Source organism: Nannospalax galili, unplaced genomic scaffold (genome assembly GCF_000622305.1).
Source record: "Nannospalax galili isolate Female #2095 unplaced genomic scaffold, S.galili_v1.0 scaffold136, whole genome shotgun sequence".
Classification (NCBI taxonomy): domain Eukaryota; kingdom Metazoa; phylum Chordata; class Mammalia; order Rodentia; family Spalacidae; genus Nannospalax; species Nannospalax galili.
In genome coordinates, this window is record NW_008340872.1 from 4,997,187 (window position 1) to 5,013,662 (window position 16,476).

General features: G+C 43.3%; 1 protein-coding gene across 5 annotated transcripts in view; it reads left to right on the forward strand.

Moving 5' to 3' along the window:
* The first annotated feature begins 54 nt into the window (after positions 1-54).
* The window catches only part of LOC103736521 (nucleosome-remodeling factor subunit BPTF-like), a 35,546-nt gene continuing 19,124 nt past the window's right edge, over positions 55-16,476 (forward strand). For 3 of the 5 annotated variants that reach the window (XM_029564900.1, XM_029564898.1, XM_029564899.1), the window contains exon 1: positions 55-243. The gene's annotated coding sequence lies outside the window, so the exon portion shown is untranslated. The remainder of the gene's footprint in view (positions 244-16,476) is intronic. The other 2 variants (XM_029564901.1, XM_029564902.1) reach the window with 1 other exon arrangement.

Consider the following 16,476-nt stretch of genomic DNA (forward strand, 5'->3'; position numbering starts at 1 on the left):
ACGCCCACCCTGGCGTGGAACCAATCACTGACCTCGGGCTCTGCCCACCCTTACGGCGGCTCGGGGACTGCGGGGCCTGCTGGGGGCGGGGCCGCGGCTCTCGCGTGCTGCTTGAGCGCTCGTGCTGAGAGAAAGGTCGAGAAAGAAGCAGCCCGCGGAAAGCGACTTTTTGGCTCCCGCGGTGGCGGCCACGAAGGACACTACGTACACCGAGAACGTGAGCCCTGCGTGTGCGTCTTAAAGGTCTGAAGCCATTTGATGTAGAGAGTTGTGACTGACTTTGTTCTTGGCGCCTCTTTGGTGTTTCAAATTTGGGATGCACCAATATGGTTGCTCTTCATGGTTTGTAATTTTATCGTTTGGCATTGGTTTTTCTGACGATGTATAAAATGTAGAAAGCAGGGCTGGAGAGATGGGTCAGTGGTTAAGAGCACTGGCTGCTCTTGCAGAGGGCCTGGGTTCGATTCCTAGCCCCCAGATGGCAGCTAACAACCTCCAGTAACAGTTCCAGGAAATTTTCTGATCCATGACATTGCATGACTCGAGTGCACTTACATACATGCAAGCAATACACTCATATGCATAAAATAAAAAATATTAAAATATTTTTAAAAGGAAAAGCAAAAAATATGCTTATTTATGTGCCCAGAAATATCCAGAAAGACGTAGAATAGAGAATTTCACCACAGAAAACCCTCTCCTAGCAAGGGCTAGCTACTTACATACCTTTAGAAAGGAGTGGGGCCTCATAAACTTTCCCCTTCTGTCACAAGTAAATGTTAGTTGACCCCATCCTGTGTCTCAGAGCAGTCCCAGCTGCTTTAATCCAAGATAACAACGATCACATCCAACTCAGAGGAAAACAGGCCCACAGCAGGCCCTGGTGTGTCTTGGCAGTGAGCTACACCGCTCACATTCCAAGCCCCTACTACTAGAGTCCTTCACTTAAATGCCGCCCCCAATACACACACACTCCTTAATGCCCATGCTTAAATCTATATTAAAAACCTTTCTAAAAAATAAACCCTAGGGCTGGAGAGGTGGCGCAGCAGTGAAAGGTTCAGGCTCACAACCAAAAATAACCCCTAAATTTGCTTAAGATAAAACAGATGATATATGTATATGATTTTTGCGTGTTGTTCTTACTAGTATTGTGCAGATAACTTGCATATATACTTAAGAGTTACATAAACACAAATCCCAGCCAAAGGCCCTTTGCCCAATGCCAAACTTTCTTTGGGTTCCAGGAAGTTACAGAGTTGGATTTCAGTTCATTGTACTTGCCAAGAAAGCAGGCCTTGGGTACAAAGAGCCTGCCCTGAATGATTACAACTTCTGAAATTGTCAGACAGATCCTGGGAAACCAGGGAAGGGTTTCATGTCCCACAGGGTTAGAGGAGTTCTGAGCTGCCTCTCTAGGACCAACCTTATACCTACCTGTACAAGGGAGTCCCCATGAGAGTCCTACTCTGTAGAGGGCTTGTCCTGTCTGTCCTCAGGCAACATCTTGCCCATGAAACCAAGACGTTGTACCCATCTAGAACCTCACATCTCCTTCTAGAACAAGATTAAGGGATTTTAATGGTTTGGTATTTAAATTTTCATGTTATGTAACTTTTGCACTGTTGACATTTTTAGCGGGATAATTCCTGGCTGTGGAATCTCCCCTGGTCATTACTAAATACAAGAAGCATCCTTTCCTTGCCTCCAGGCTGTAACAACCAAAACTGTCTCCAGACATGACCAGCTGTCCTTTTGTTAGCTGGACAGGGGATGCTAGTATTAAACCTAGGGCCTTGCACGTAGTAGGCACGATTTCTGCCCTAGCCCTAGCCTGACAGCTCCTGTCCTGGAACACTGATGCAATGTTCATGACCCTGGCATTCCCTACCCTAACAGCCCTGTTTGGTTTACAGGACCTTTTAAATGGGACAAAAAGAGACTCTGCCACCATGGGGACACAGATGGGCTAACCATAGGGCTTTCCCAGTGTGACAATGGTAAGGGAAGAGAGGAAAGGCCAGGGGCAGGCAGCAAGCTCTGCCCTGCCACCTTCCTGTGCACAACTCAAAGTCCACGAATTCCAAATTTGAACTTGCCCTTTGCTCTTTATAAAGATATATTTGTTAAGGCAGGTAGATGGAATTTAGCTGTGTTGCTTTTATACGTGACATCTTTTTTCTTTTTTTTCCTGTGGCTTCTAAATGTTTCCCATATTCTTGTGTCAGCACTGTAAATATTTTAGGGAGGCCAATTCATTCATTCCAAGTTTGATATTTCTATGGCTTTGGGGTGCTCCTGTCTGTAATCTGGCTTCAGAATGAAGCCCATGTAGTTTGAACTGGGGACAGGAAGGAGTGTGGACTCAGACATGGAATTTCAAAACATTTGCTCTTATTCCAAGCCACTTCTGATAAGAATCATCTCAGGAACCAACAGAATCCTGGTAGTGTGGATTATCAAAGTCCTGCGTGCTGGAATGGGGCTTGTGTGGCAGTCAGAATGTGGCTTGTCCACACAGTAACCCTGATTCCCTCAGGAGTGATGAGACAGGCACCTCAGATCCTATTTCAGTTGCTGCCAATGACTCAGCAGATTTCTGTGGCGCTGGGAGCTGAACATAGGACCAGGCACATGCTAGGCAGGCGCTCTAGCACTGAATTACGCCCCCAGCTTGTTTTCACTTTTTAATTTACCCAGTCTAGTCTTGAACTCACTTGGTAACCCAGACAGGCTTTACCCTGTGCCCAGCTCGATGCAGCAGTTTGTAGTGTGTCCTGAAGGCGATTCTGTGTTGGGGACTTCTGTGGGTAAGAGGTTAGTGACAAGGTGGAGCAGAAATTCACTGCCCAATTTCTACTTTTCCTTTTTTGCCAGGGGGGAGGGGAGCACCAATTCTTCTATTTTCCCTTTTGTCTCATCCTTCTCTGTCCCTAAAATATTTTACTTCTGTGACCCAAACAGTCCCCTTTTACTCCGTCACTCTCAGTCATCTGTAGGGTTTTTTTAACCTCCTGCATATCATAAACCACAGACAGACTGTCACCAAGGCCTTTGCTCTTAAGGACCTCACAAAACACCTACTTTTTATATGACTTATAGAACAATGCCAGAACTAAGTAAAATCTCACAGAAGCATAGTTAAAATACACACACGCGCGCGCGCGCACACACACACACACACACACACACAGAGCGCTGGAGAGATGACTCAGCAGTTAAGAGCACTGACTTCTTACAGAAGACCTAGGTTTGAATCCCAGTACCCATATGGGGCTAACAACCATCTGTAACTCCAATTCCAAGGGCTCCAATGTCCTCTTCTGTCTTCCTTGGACATTGAACGACAGAGGTGCACTTAAATCTTAAATATATGCAGGCAATACAAGCAAAGACATAAAATACGCATAAAAATAATAAATCAGATATGAAAAACAGTTAATTTTAATGCCAGGAAACAAATACCACTAATAACAAAAGCACAAATTAGAAAGTCAAAAGTGGCTGGAGTCCTACCTGCATATGTTTAAACATAAATAAATATAACAAAACCTAAGCAATTACAAATAAACAAAAACTGCGAGATTATACCAGAGAAGCATGAAGTGTCAGAGGCATTTTTGAAAGTAAAGGAGAAAAATACAAAAATGAATCTACATTGTCAGTAAGCAGAAGTAAACAGCCTAGGATAAACAGTTTATAGCTTGAGAGTTAGCTGAACAGTTATGTATCTTGACAACAATGCATGTCATACATTGTTCAGTAGGTCCAGCTTGGTTTAAGACCTACCTGTGGCTGTTGGCATCATCTTGGGTGGAGCTGTTAACCAAAGGCACCCAAGTGGATGGGTTGTCAGCCCTGGCTGTCCATAAGAGTCACCAGGGGAGCTTAGGTCTCACTGTAGTAAAAGTTCTATTTTGAGTATATTTGTATCATCAATGTACATTACATGTCGTAAGACAGAAACAGAAACAACAAAAGAAGTCGCCAACAGTTGTCAGTGGGAATAGGCTACTCTGGGCACTTTTTAAAAAATCGTGTGTGTCTGTGTGTGTATATGTGTGTGTTTGAGATGCAAGTCTGTGGGTACATGCATGTTATAGTGTACATGTGGAGGTCAGAGGACAACTTTGTGGCTTTGGTTGTCATCTTGTACCTTTATATGGCTCTGGGGATCGAGCTCAGGCTTGCGAGGCAAGCACCTTTATCCTCTGAGCCACCTCACTGGACCTACTCTTGGCACTTTTCATAGCACAAGAAAGGTAAATCTTTATTTAGTTAAACAAGCATAACTAGATTTCTACTGTGAGTGCTCAAAGGCAATTTCTTTCTGGCAGGCAAAGCCATCTCGGCATGTTAGCAGAGAACATCAGGATGATCTTTACCTATAAGAATGGACACTTCATATCTAAGGGAGTAGAAAGGGGGTGGGGTGAGGCTGGAGGCAAAGGAGCCATTGGGGAGACATGATAAGTGAGGGCCTAACCTCAAACCATTACTGGGAGAAAGGGCAGAGATAATACAATTGGGACCTCAAAAACTGAGGGAAGTAAGTGTCTGAGCAGAGGTTTAATTTAGAACATAATGCATCTTTGGTATGTGAGAAAACTAGCTGGACACCTATCTGAGCCCTAGAGTCATTCTAAGTCTGGCTATCAGTCATACTGTGCCTGACAGTCCCTTAAGGGGACACAATTTGCTTCCTAATCTACTGCACTGAGTGCTAGGAGCCAGCTGAGACCTGCCGATGTGAAATTACTTCAAGTTTGTGTGGTCTGAACAGCCTCTCTAAAGCAATGATTTAATCCCTGGAGAAATCACATGGTGGAATAAGAGAGCTGACTTCCAAAGTTGTCCTCGAACCTCCACATATACACCATGGCATGTGCAGCCCCACCACACACACATGCATGCAAAAGCAATAAAATTTAATAAAAATATTTTAAAAGATGGAAAGCTTGTGAAAACATAAATTTCATGTGTCTAGTCAGCAGGGAAATGCAAATCAGTCCCCAGTGAGTTGCCTCCTCATACCAGGATGGCTCTTTTCAAAAAGCCAAAGGATGACAAGTGTTAGTGAGGGTTTAGGAAAAGGGAACTTTGTACACTGTTGGTGGGAATGTAAATTCCTACAACCATTACAGAAAACAGTATGAAGACTTCAAAGTATTACCATATGCCCCAGCAGTCCCTCTCAATGGAAATTAACTTAGTATCTCATAGAGATATGTGTGTTCCCAGGTTATTTGCAATAGCCAAGATATGGAAGCACCCTGTGTGTCCATCAGGAGGTGGATGAATGGATAAAGAACTTGTGGTAGATAATATATACTCACACAATGGAATGTGCTCAGTCATGAGAAAGAAAATATGGCAATACTGAACAGTATAGTCAGTCTATAGTCTAAGTATAATAAGCTACCTACAGAAAGAAAACTATCACATGATCTCACTCACATGTGCAATCTAAAAATAAACTCAGGATGGACATGATGGTACACACTTGTAATCCCAGCACTCAGGAAGCTGAGGCAAGAGGATTGTGAGTTCCAGGCCAGCCTGGACTACAAGGTAAGACTCTGTCTCAAGAAAAAAATTAAATGAATAAATAAACACCAGACGTGGTGGTGCATGCTTTTATTTCCAGCACTCAGGAGACAGAAACAGTGGATCTCTATGTGTTTGAGGCCAGCCTGCTCTACATAGCAAATTCCAGGCCAGCCAGGGCTATATAGTGAGACTCTGTAAACAGTGGTCGCCAGGTATGGAGAATAAGGGGAAAGAGATGTCAGTAAGGAGGGTGAATCTTGCAATTATATGAGTAAGTCTAGAAATCTAATCCACAGCAGGATTAGTTAGCATCAATACAGAGATGTGGGCAAGAAAGAAGAAAAATTGAGATTAATAGGCATCATGAGTAGCAGAGTTATTGTGTTCAAAGTTTCATCAGTGAAGATTTCACGTATTGTGTGAAAACTGATGATCAAATTAAGGTAAAGGACAGAAAAGGATACATGCTGTTTGGCATCATAAAATTTCCCCAAGATTGGTTAGGTCACATGCTTTTTCCTTTTTTTAAATATGTATGAGTATATTGCCTGCATGTATGTGAGTGCATCTGTGTCGTGCAACACCGTGGAGGTCAGAAGAGGGCTTCAGATTCCCCAGAACTGGAGTTAATGACAGTTCATAGCCACCATGTGGGTGCTGAGAATTGAGCCCAGGTCCTCTGTAAGAGTAATCAGAGCTCTTAACCCCTGAGCCATCTCTCCAGCCCGCTTTTTCCTTTTTAATATATTTTCATTAATTCTTTGAGAATTTCCTATAATGTATTTTGATCATATTCACCCCCTACTCCTACTCCTAATTCTTCCCAGATCCACCCCTGACCACCCCACCCCTTCACAACTTTGTGTCCTTTTTTTTTTTTTTTTTTTAATGACCTACTGATTACAATTTTTGCTGCCCATATAACTCATGAGTGTGGGGCCATCCACTGAAATATGGTCAACCTATCAGAGACCACACCCTTAAAGAAGACTTGACTCTCCCTCCCCAAGAAGCCATCAACTGTCAATAGCTCCTCAGTTATGGGTGGGCCTCATGAGCCCCTCCCCGCTCCGTGCTGAAATGTTGAGTGAGTAGATTGATCTTGTGCAGTGCAGATCTTGTGCAGGCAACCACAGCTTCTGTGAGTTCATGAGTGCAGCGGTCCTGTCATGTCCAGAAGACGCTGCTTTGCTGCAGTCCTCCCTAACCTCTGGCTCTTATAGTGTTCCTGATCCTCTTCCAAGATAGTGTGTGAGATATAGATGTCCCGTTTGTGACTGAGCATTCCCCTGATATTTATATGCTGCACTTTTATCAGTTGTGAGTTTCTGGATTAACCACTGTCCACTGCAAAAATAAATTTTTCTGGTGAGGTCTGAACAACTAATCTATGGTTGTAGAGATACAAATTTGGAGGACAGTTTGATACTATGTTCATTTAGTAGAATAGTAGTAGTAGGTTCACCCCTGAGGTCTATAAGCTCTGCAACCATAGATTCTTGGCCATTTTTACATGATTATCTTCCTGTGGAATGGGCCTTAAATTTCATCAGAAAGCAGTTGGTTATCCCCCATAACATTGGTGCCACTATTGCATCCATGGGCATATCTTGCCATACTGATCATTATTGTGGTTCACATGACTCATAACTAGCTAAGACTGTTGATAATTTTTTAACCCCAACAGCCTACATAGCACTTTCTGGTACTATGAAAGGTAGGCAGCATGGAGTAAGCTTCCTGGTCAGTACCAGCTTGGAATTCTCATTGTCCTCACATGGTTTTTCACATAGAGTGATCCCCTCTTACCCAATGAAGGTACACTCCAAGCCCCTCAGTGAAAGCCTGAAATTATGGATAGTACCAAATTCTATATATCCTGGATTTTCCTATACATACATATAATAAGATTTTATTTATGAATTAGGCACAAGAAGTTAAAATGGCTAGTAAGAAATAAGAAAAATAGGGCCGTGTGTATTGGCACACACCTTTAATCCTAGCACTTGGGAGGCAGAGTCAGGTGGAACTCTGTGAGATCAAGGCCAGCCTGGTCTACATAGTAAGTTCCAGGCCAGCTGGGGCTACAGGGAGACCCTGTCTCAAAAAGGCAAAAAAAAAAAGAAAGAAGGAAAATATATATTATAATAAACATTATGAATATGATCTTTCCTTTTCCCAGAATATCTTGTACTTTCTTCTTTTCACTTAAAGAAGCACTTCGTGGCTTCTCCTCTTACTTTTTCTTCCCTGCAGTGCTGAGGCACCAACACTGGGCTCTGCACACCCTGGGCCACCCTAGGCCACACCCCAGAATGCTTTCTGCCTTCTTTTTGGAACACCCAGATTTCCAGCTTCACTCTTCTTACAGCATGGGGCAAGTTCAGTGATAGTTACTTGAAAAGAGTCACCATGAGACCTTGACAATCAGTCTGTTATCAGTGACAGCAGTGAAGTAACTAACTCACGTATGGCATAGATGGGCTGGACAAAGGGATGATTCACATCCTGGTGGGACAGAGTGAGATTTCATCAGAAGTCTATGCAGTTTGTTTGTTTATTTATTTATTTTTGTTTGGTTTTTGGACGTGTGTGCATGTGTCTTTTGGAGACAGGGACTCCCTGTAGCCCCAGCTGGCCTGGTACTCACTGTGTCTACATACCAGACTACGTACCAGACTGGCCTCGAACTCAGAGGGATCCACCTGCCTCTGCCTCCCAACTGCTGGGACTAAAGGCGTGCAACCACCACACACGGCTTATTTTTATTTTATGTGTATGAATGTTTTACCTACGTGTATGTAAGTGCAACCATACATACAATGGCCCATGGCAGCCAGAAGAGGACATCATCTGAAACTGGAGTTACAGATGGTTGTTAGCTGCTATGTGGGTGCTGGGAACTGACCCCTGGATCCTCTGTAAGAGCAACCAGTGCTCTTAATCACTGAGCTATCTCTCTAGCCCCAGAACTCTAAGCAATTTAATAATTATGAACTGTTAACTTCTGGAATTTTCCATGTAGAAGCTCCAGACCATGGTTGAACAATATAACTGAACCCTTGAGGAAAAATTGTCACAGGAAGGTGCTGCTGGCTGGTGGTGTGACTCAGTGGTAGAGTGCATCTTAGCAAGAGAAAGGTCTTGAGTTCAATCCCTAGCACTGATGTCAAAAAGAAATCTTTATTTGAACAAGTATAACCAGATTTCTTTTTAAAAATATCTTACTATTTTTATTTTATGTGTATGCGTGTATTGCCTGCATGTAGGTAAGTGCTCACCCATGTCGTGAGGCCATTGGATCCCCTGTAACTGGAGTTACGGACAGTTTTTAGCTGCTATGTGGGTGTTGGGATTCAAACCTGGATCTTCTATAAGAACAGCCAGTGTTCTTAACCAGTGAGCCATCTCTCCAGCCCCAGGTATAACCAGATTTCTATCACAGATGGTCAAAAGCAACTTTTTATTGATAAAGAGGACAAACCACTAAAAGAATTTTAACAGGGAAGCACGTGATGACCATTCCCTTTATGCTTATAGAGAAGTAGATGTATATAAATGCTTGGCTCCTCCCCCAGAAGTTTTATTCATGTTTTAGAAGTTTTGTTAATATACAGTTTACCTAGCATAAGATTCACCATGGTGCCTATAGTTCAGTGATTTTTTTTAAGTAAATTCAAATGGCTATCTACTACTGAAATGCAGTTTTAATACATGTCCACCAGCCCAGCAAGTTTCCTCATGCTTAATCCTGGCTCCCATCCCAAGCCCCAGGCAACTCCTGATCTGTGCCTTCAATGGGTCCTCATGGCTTGTCAGGCTCTGGCAGTTCCTTCTCCCTTTGGCTGGAAGAGATGAAGCAGTCTGCAGTAGGAACCTCAGACATCTACTGTTCTTACCCAGTGCTCACCACTGTCTCAAGGTGGTTTTATTCATTTCCATACTACTTGTTTTATTGGCCTATTGAGGATGAGTGGCTGGCTGAGCCTGGCTTCTTAGGACTGCCAGCACCCAGACTCTGACCCCAAGAGCTTCAGTAACAAGGAGATATAGCCACCTAGGGGACTCATAGTCCCAGCAGAGCCTCTCAGCACATTGCTCCATGGTCATATCATACACTAGAAATGTCGCTGAGGCTGCTAGTTACCCCAGGTTTCACAGTTCACAGCCTGCTGTCCTCAGGTGATAGATGTTCTCTGTCTCCCAGGTACCTGCTGTTTCCTCCCTTCCCCAGGGCTGCTAGAGGCCACGCAGCCAAGAGGAAAGCCACCCCTCATGCGTGTGATGCTCTCGTGGTCCTCATTGGTTTCTGCTGCAGAGCAGCTGGTCTAGCTTGCATCTGCAACAGTGCTGGCTATAGTGGAGTTGGTCCTACCTCTGGCATCTGTGGTTCTATTTGCTTCTCATCACCAGGTCCTACCTCTTTGCTCTACCTCCAGCTTTCTCTCAAGCAATGAGGCACTTTGATATCCTCATAGGAACCCACAGGAATGTCAGGGTGGTGGGTGCAGGCCAGGTGATGCTACTCAAATTTCCCTATCTGTACACCTTCCTCCACAGCCGGCTACCCTGCCCCCAGGTGCCATGCTGAAATGTCTCCACATACAGCTGCTCCCGGAGCTTCACTTCTTCCTCCCCTCTGTCATGTGCATGCTTCTAGAGCCCCTGAAGTTCTCGAGGTCTTCTGTTGTCACACTCCCGAAACTCCACAGGGGTTGGGAAGGGAGGACCCACATGGATCAGGGCACAGGCCTCCTCTCCAGCTCTCTTCTTTACTCAGAGGACTGCAAACTGGCCCACTTCAGAATGCACAGAGGCTCATGGAAGCCCACATACCACAGCCATCCCCACAGCTTCTGACTGGAATATGTGCATTTCTAACAAGTTTCCAGCAGCAGCTGGTGTGAGTACCACATTTACCTTGCATCTGATTTTGTTGTTATTATTGTTTTTGAACCAGGGCTTCCCTGTAGCCCAAGCTGGCCTGGAACTTGCTATGTAGACTAGGCTGGTCTCGATCTCAATCTCACAGACATCCACCTAAGGCATGCGCCACCATGTCCAGGCTTTTTAAAATTGTTTTCCACTCTGAAAACAATTTTTACTATAGTAAATTTTACTATAGTAAAATTCATTTTTTCTTTTTCCTACCCCCCCTTTTCAATGCTGAGTTAAAACTCAGGCTTTCATGCATTTCCCACATTCACTCTTCCACTGAATAATCCCCCAGCCCTTTTGTAAAATTCCATAATCTTTAAAAGAAAAAGCTCTATTACATTTACTTGTATGTGCATGTGCATGCTTGCGTGTGTGTGTGTGTGTGTGTGTGTGTGTGTGTGTGTACATATACATGCTACAGTGCACCTGTGGAGGTCTGAGGACAACTTAGGGAAGTCAGTTCTCCCCTTCCACCATGTGGGTCTTGGGGATGCAACTCAGGCCCTCAGGCTTGGTGGTAAACACTTTTACCAGCTGAACCATCTCGCCAGCCCCCATAAAATCCATAATTTCTCTAAAAAGACTAACTAGATTTTTGAGGGTCAGGTGAATTGTTCCTCATAATAATGTGCTGACCGCAAGTTTGGATGACACTGTCCGAGGTGAAGCAGGCTGTCTGATCACTTCATGCTAAGACCTAGGAAAATCATGTTTGGAATACAAAGCAGTTACCTCTTTGTTCTGGGAGTAAACATCGTTCCTTTCTTGGAATAAGCATTAAACTTAGAGGTGGGAAGGTACCAGAGACATAAGAGGGAAAAAATATAGTGGTTTAATATTTTCAGGACATCATTGCCAGTGACACATCCAGCAGGCACTGTTGCTCACTTCCCTAGCATCCCTTTCCCCTTTCAGAGAGTTGAGGTTTTGTTCCATTGACTGTCCTTCTGACCATCTACACTGACTATGCCCATCCCATTCTGTGATGTATGTGGCATTATCTACCTATTGCCCAAAGATCCTGACCAGCCAGTAGACACAAAGGAAAGCCAGTCTGCATCCTTCCCCTAACATAAGCCCCACCACAAGCTTTACTGGAAATCAGCCTGCCCCACATCCCCAGGTATCTCTTTATGGACCTACCCATCACCGAAGCTGTTCTCAATGTGCCCACAAGCCAGAGTGTCAGCTGCAGCCTCATAGGGTGTCTGTCTTGTTCTTCCACTTCTGCTCTGGCTTCTGTGGTCCATCATCCCTGGAGCTGCATGCAGTACCTTTGTTGCCACTGCCCATCATAGGACAGCCAGTTCCATGCCATAGGGCTGCCTTCAGGTGCTTCCACTCCTCTGGTTCTGGAGCATGGCTGGTTTTGTCCTAGTGCAGGGAAGACAGCCAATCCCCAACTCCTTGACATACTGTGTCCTGGGCCCAAGCTGGTTGTATTTAGAAGGCACTGTCAATAGGATTGACTTATGAATAACATGTTAACTTCAAGAAAAGAGGAGTCTAGAATGACTCCAGCCTGTTGGCACAATCGATGGAGTTCTTAGTAACTAAGATAGTTGGGAAGATGTAGGTGGAGCAAGTGTGAGGAAATGATGGGGACATAGTTAAGTTTTACTGTGGACATAGTTAAGTTCGTGGTGTCTCTAAGGTAAGAGGATGATGGTGGACCTTCCCTTTCAACTTAGACACAATTGCCACAGATACTTAGCTGAAATATAAAGGGCCGTTCCTGTTCCAGCAGGGTCTGCTGCTCACCTCCTGGCATCCTTTCCCCTTCTTTCAGAGAACTCAGGTCGTGTTCAGTTGTCTGCCCTTCTGACCATCTACACTGTCTACATCCATCTCATTCTGTGAGGACCTTAGGTGTGAGCATGTGACAGAAAGGAAGCTTCCAGGAAATGTTCTTTTTCTTAAAAGAAGATAAACAAAATGAAGAGTGAACTGGCTTCCCTTGCCCTAGGGCAACCTTCTTACAGACATGATGGAAATTAAACTCAGTAAAACAAGCCAAGGATGATATTATCTTCCAGCCCATTAGCTAGCTAACATGAAGCCCACCCTCCTTTATGAGATCACATACCCCTACATCAGTTAAGCCACTCCGAGATGGGGTTTTTTCTCTCACTTATAAAAGCTTCCCAATTGGTACATAAAGTAAAGGAGGGGAAAAAATTCTTGGTCTGGCCTTTAATAATTTACCTAGATAAAGTGAAGAGGAAACCACAGAAAAGTTCTGGGCAGAAGGTCAAGGTACCCAGTGTCCAACTGGCAAGGCCAGCCAACGCCAGGAGGACAGTTCCTAGTGTGAGATACTCAGTGCATGAACTTGAATAAGAAACTGCTTGTTTAGGAAAGAGTTCTTTCCTTTTGCTTTGCCAGAGAAGACTGTGTGGTCTTCCCTCTACAAACTCATCCTTCACAGACCAGGGTCTTTCTTGGCACTCAAAGCCCATGAGTTGTCTTCACATGCCTATGTCATCTTTGCATGCGTAGGTCTGACAGGTGTCATTATTCCCATTTGTAAACTGGTATTTTTAAAATATTTTTTATTTTTATTTTACCTGTATGAGTGTATTGCCTGCATGTATGTAAGTGCAATGCCCACAGAGGTCATAACTCCTAGAACAGGAGTTATGGACAGTTGTTAACTACCGTGTGGATGCTGGGAATTGAACCTGGGTCCTCTGCAAGATCAGTCAGTGCTCTTAACTGCTGAACCATCTCTCCAGCCTGTAAACTTGGAATTTTAAAAGGACAGACTCACCAAGGTGAGTGCACTTGAGACGGCAATGTCTGTACCTGAGCCTGGTTTCCTAAATTCAAGGCCCCTGCTCTTTGAAGTACATGATGCAGTTTGTTTTAGAGTCTAAATAACTTCTAATCGTTGTCCTTATGTGCTTGCTCTGGCTTTGCACAGTAACTATGAAAAGTAACGACATAATATGACACCTATAGGTCTTGGTTCAACAGGAAGCCACGCTGTTGCCCAGGTGTGTTGATTTTTTTTTTTTTTTTTTTTTTTTTTTTTTTTTTTTTTATCTCCCTGTAGCCCCAGCTGTTCTACAACTCACTATGTAAACCAGGCTGTTGATCCGCCTGCCTCTGCCTCCCAAAGGCAGGGATTAAAGGCATTCACCACCACACCACGCCCCAGCTCCTTTTATTACTCTTGACTATGACAGTGATCCTCTGACATCTGCATTCACTTTACATGGAATAGAATGATTGACAGCTTTGTCTTCTTGAGAAATTCTTTGTTTTCATGGGAATGAATTTGAATTTGTCATGCAGTTCAATTTTACCACAGGAGTCAGGTCTAACCAGTTTGGCAGAATGAAAAGGTGGTTTGAGAGTGATTGGAGAATATCTTGTTTAATTCTGAAAATGAGAAATATTCCAGAAATGCTGTTAGTAAGCTTTTTGCACATACTTCACTATGACAAAGTGTTTGAGGGGAAAGGTGGTTTATCTTATAATTCTTTGTGTACACATTTTACACGGAAAAGAAAATCCTCTGGTTAACAAGAAGATCTGAGATCCAGTGTTGATTCTTCTGCTCCCTGATAATCTTGGGTTTCAGTTTCTTCCTCTACCTGATGAGAAATACCTTGATTTATGGGTTTCCTATTGTTGCCTTAAGAAATTGACCACACTTTGAACTGGCAAGGTGGCTTAGCTTGTAGAGATGCTTTGCAACAACGTGGGTTTTATCCCTAGACCCCACATGGTAGAAAGAGAAAACTGACTCTCACAAGTTATCCTCTGACTGCCACATTTTTACTATGGCACGCATGCGCGCACAGAGAGAGAGAGAGAGAGAGAGAGAGAGAGAGAGAGAGAGAGAGAGAGAATATGTATATATAAAAGAGAAACACTTGGAGAAAGAAATGACCATGCATGTAGTAATTTAAAGCAAAATAAATTTCTGACGCAGGTCTTGCTGAGCTAAAGCCAGGGTATGGTCGGGTCCATGTTCCTTTCTAAAGTCCCTTTGGGAGAATCCATTTCCTTGCCTTTCCCAGTATTAGGGCCTCTTGCTCCAGCTTCAAAGCCAAAGCCAGTAGCGACCAATTTGGTCTTTCTCACACTGAGTTACTTGAAATTTACTTTTCTTTCTTTCTCTCTCTCTCTCTCTCTCTCTCTCTCTCTCTCTCTCAGATTGAACCCAGGGAGGGCCTCCTACATGCTAAGCAAGTATCCTACCACTGACCTATACCTTTAGTCCCTTCCTCTTCCTCTCTCTCTCTTTCTTTCTTTCTTTTTTTCTTCTTTCTTTCTGTGTGTGCACGTGTGTGTGAGTACATATACTTATGTGAGGAGGCCAGAGGACAACTTCAGGTGTCATCCTCAGAAATACCATCCACCATCTACCTCCTTTGAGACCAGTTATCTTACTGGCTTGAACCCCACAAATTAGGCTAAACTGCCTGGGCAGAGAACACCAAGAATTCCTCTGTCTCAATCTCTCCAGTGTTGGGATTATAAGGTGCACCACCACACCTGGCATTTTTATATGGGTGCTAGGGTCCTCAGGTTGTGAGGCAACTTTACAGATGAAGCTATCTCCCTATCCCACCTCTTATACATCTTAAGAAACCTTGTCATGACACAGTCCACATGGATACTCCAAGGAATACTGTATAAAGTTGTCTAATAAGCAGTCATCTACAACTTTAGTTCCCTGTTACCACATACCTTAACATACTCACAGGTCCTGAGAAGGTGTGGACATAGTTGAGATCCATTATTTTGCCTATCATGCTAGATAATCTCTTAAATTTTTTTCACTTTAAACATTATGATAAAATATAGCTGTTCTCTTCTTATTTTGGCTTTCAAATGCAACAAAGAATGTCCATACAGCTAAGTAATAAACAGAATACTATTTTTTGTGAACGTCATGCATGAGGACTCTATTTCCATCCTACCCAGCCCACGTCCAAATCTTCCCATGCCCCCACTCCCTCTCTCAATTTTTTGTCCTCTTCTTTGATTATAATTTTTACATATACCTGTATACATTAATAAATATTCATATATAATGTACTAAGTCCATTTAGTGGTACTCATGTGTACCTGTATTTAGAGCTGCCCACTTGAGATTAGATAACCTCTCTGGGAGCTAGTCCTGGAAGAAAACTGATTCTCCTTCCCTCAGCATCCATGGATTTCCTGCAGCTCTTCATCTTGAGTGGGATCCCTTGAAAACTGGCATGCAAACCAGTTTTGTCATTATATAGATCTCTTTAGACTACCATACCTTGGTGATTTCCCTGCCATGTCTAGAATGCATTAACTAATAGCAGGTCTTGTCCTCTGGCTCATACATTCTTTCTGCCCCCTTTTCCTTGGCGTCCCTTGAGCCTTAGGTATAGAAGGCATTGCAGATGTATCACTTAGGGCTGGGCACCTCACAGCCACCTATTTTCTGCATTTGACCAGTTGTGTAACTTTGTAATAATCTCCATCTGTTGAAAAAATGAGCTGCTTTGATGAGTGGTGAGAGGTACGCTTATCTGTAAATATAAGGATATTTAGAATATAGTAAAAAATCATGTTGATCTAGGGAAGTGACAGAAGCAGAGTTTTCTCTAGGGTTTGTGACCTTTCCAGCCATGTGTACTTAGCTGTGTTTACAGTACCATTCATAAATTCCTTTCCATTAAGCAGGCCTTAAGTCCAATTAGATGACTCTTGATTTCTCCCAAGATAAAAATGCCACTACTGCACCAATACAGATAATTTACTAGGGAAATGCTATTTTACATATTGCTTAAAATTTATTTTTGTGAAAAGACTTCGGTGTACATAGTTCAACAACAGAAGGATATAAAGGAAATATTGACAGCTGTGCTTCCGTCTCTACCTATGTATATATTCCATTTCTTATTGAACTAATCCCCTTGTTTTATTTATAGAGTTTCCGCAATAAATTACAACCAATGGAGTGAAGTCTAGCTACAGACATTTATTCTCTCATAA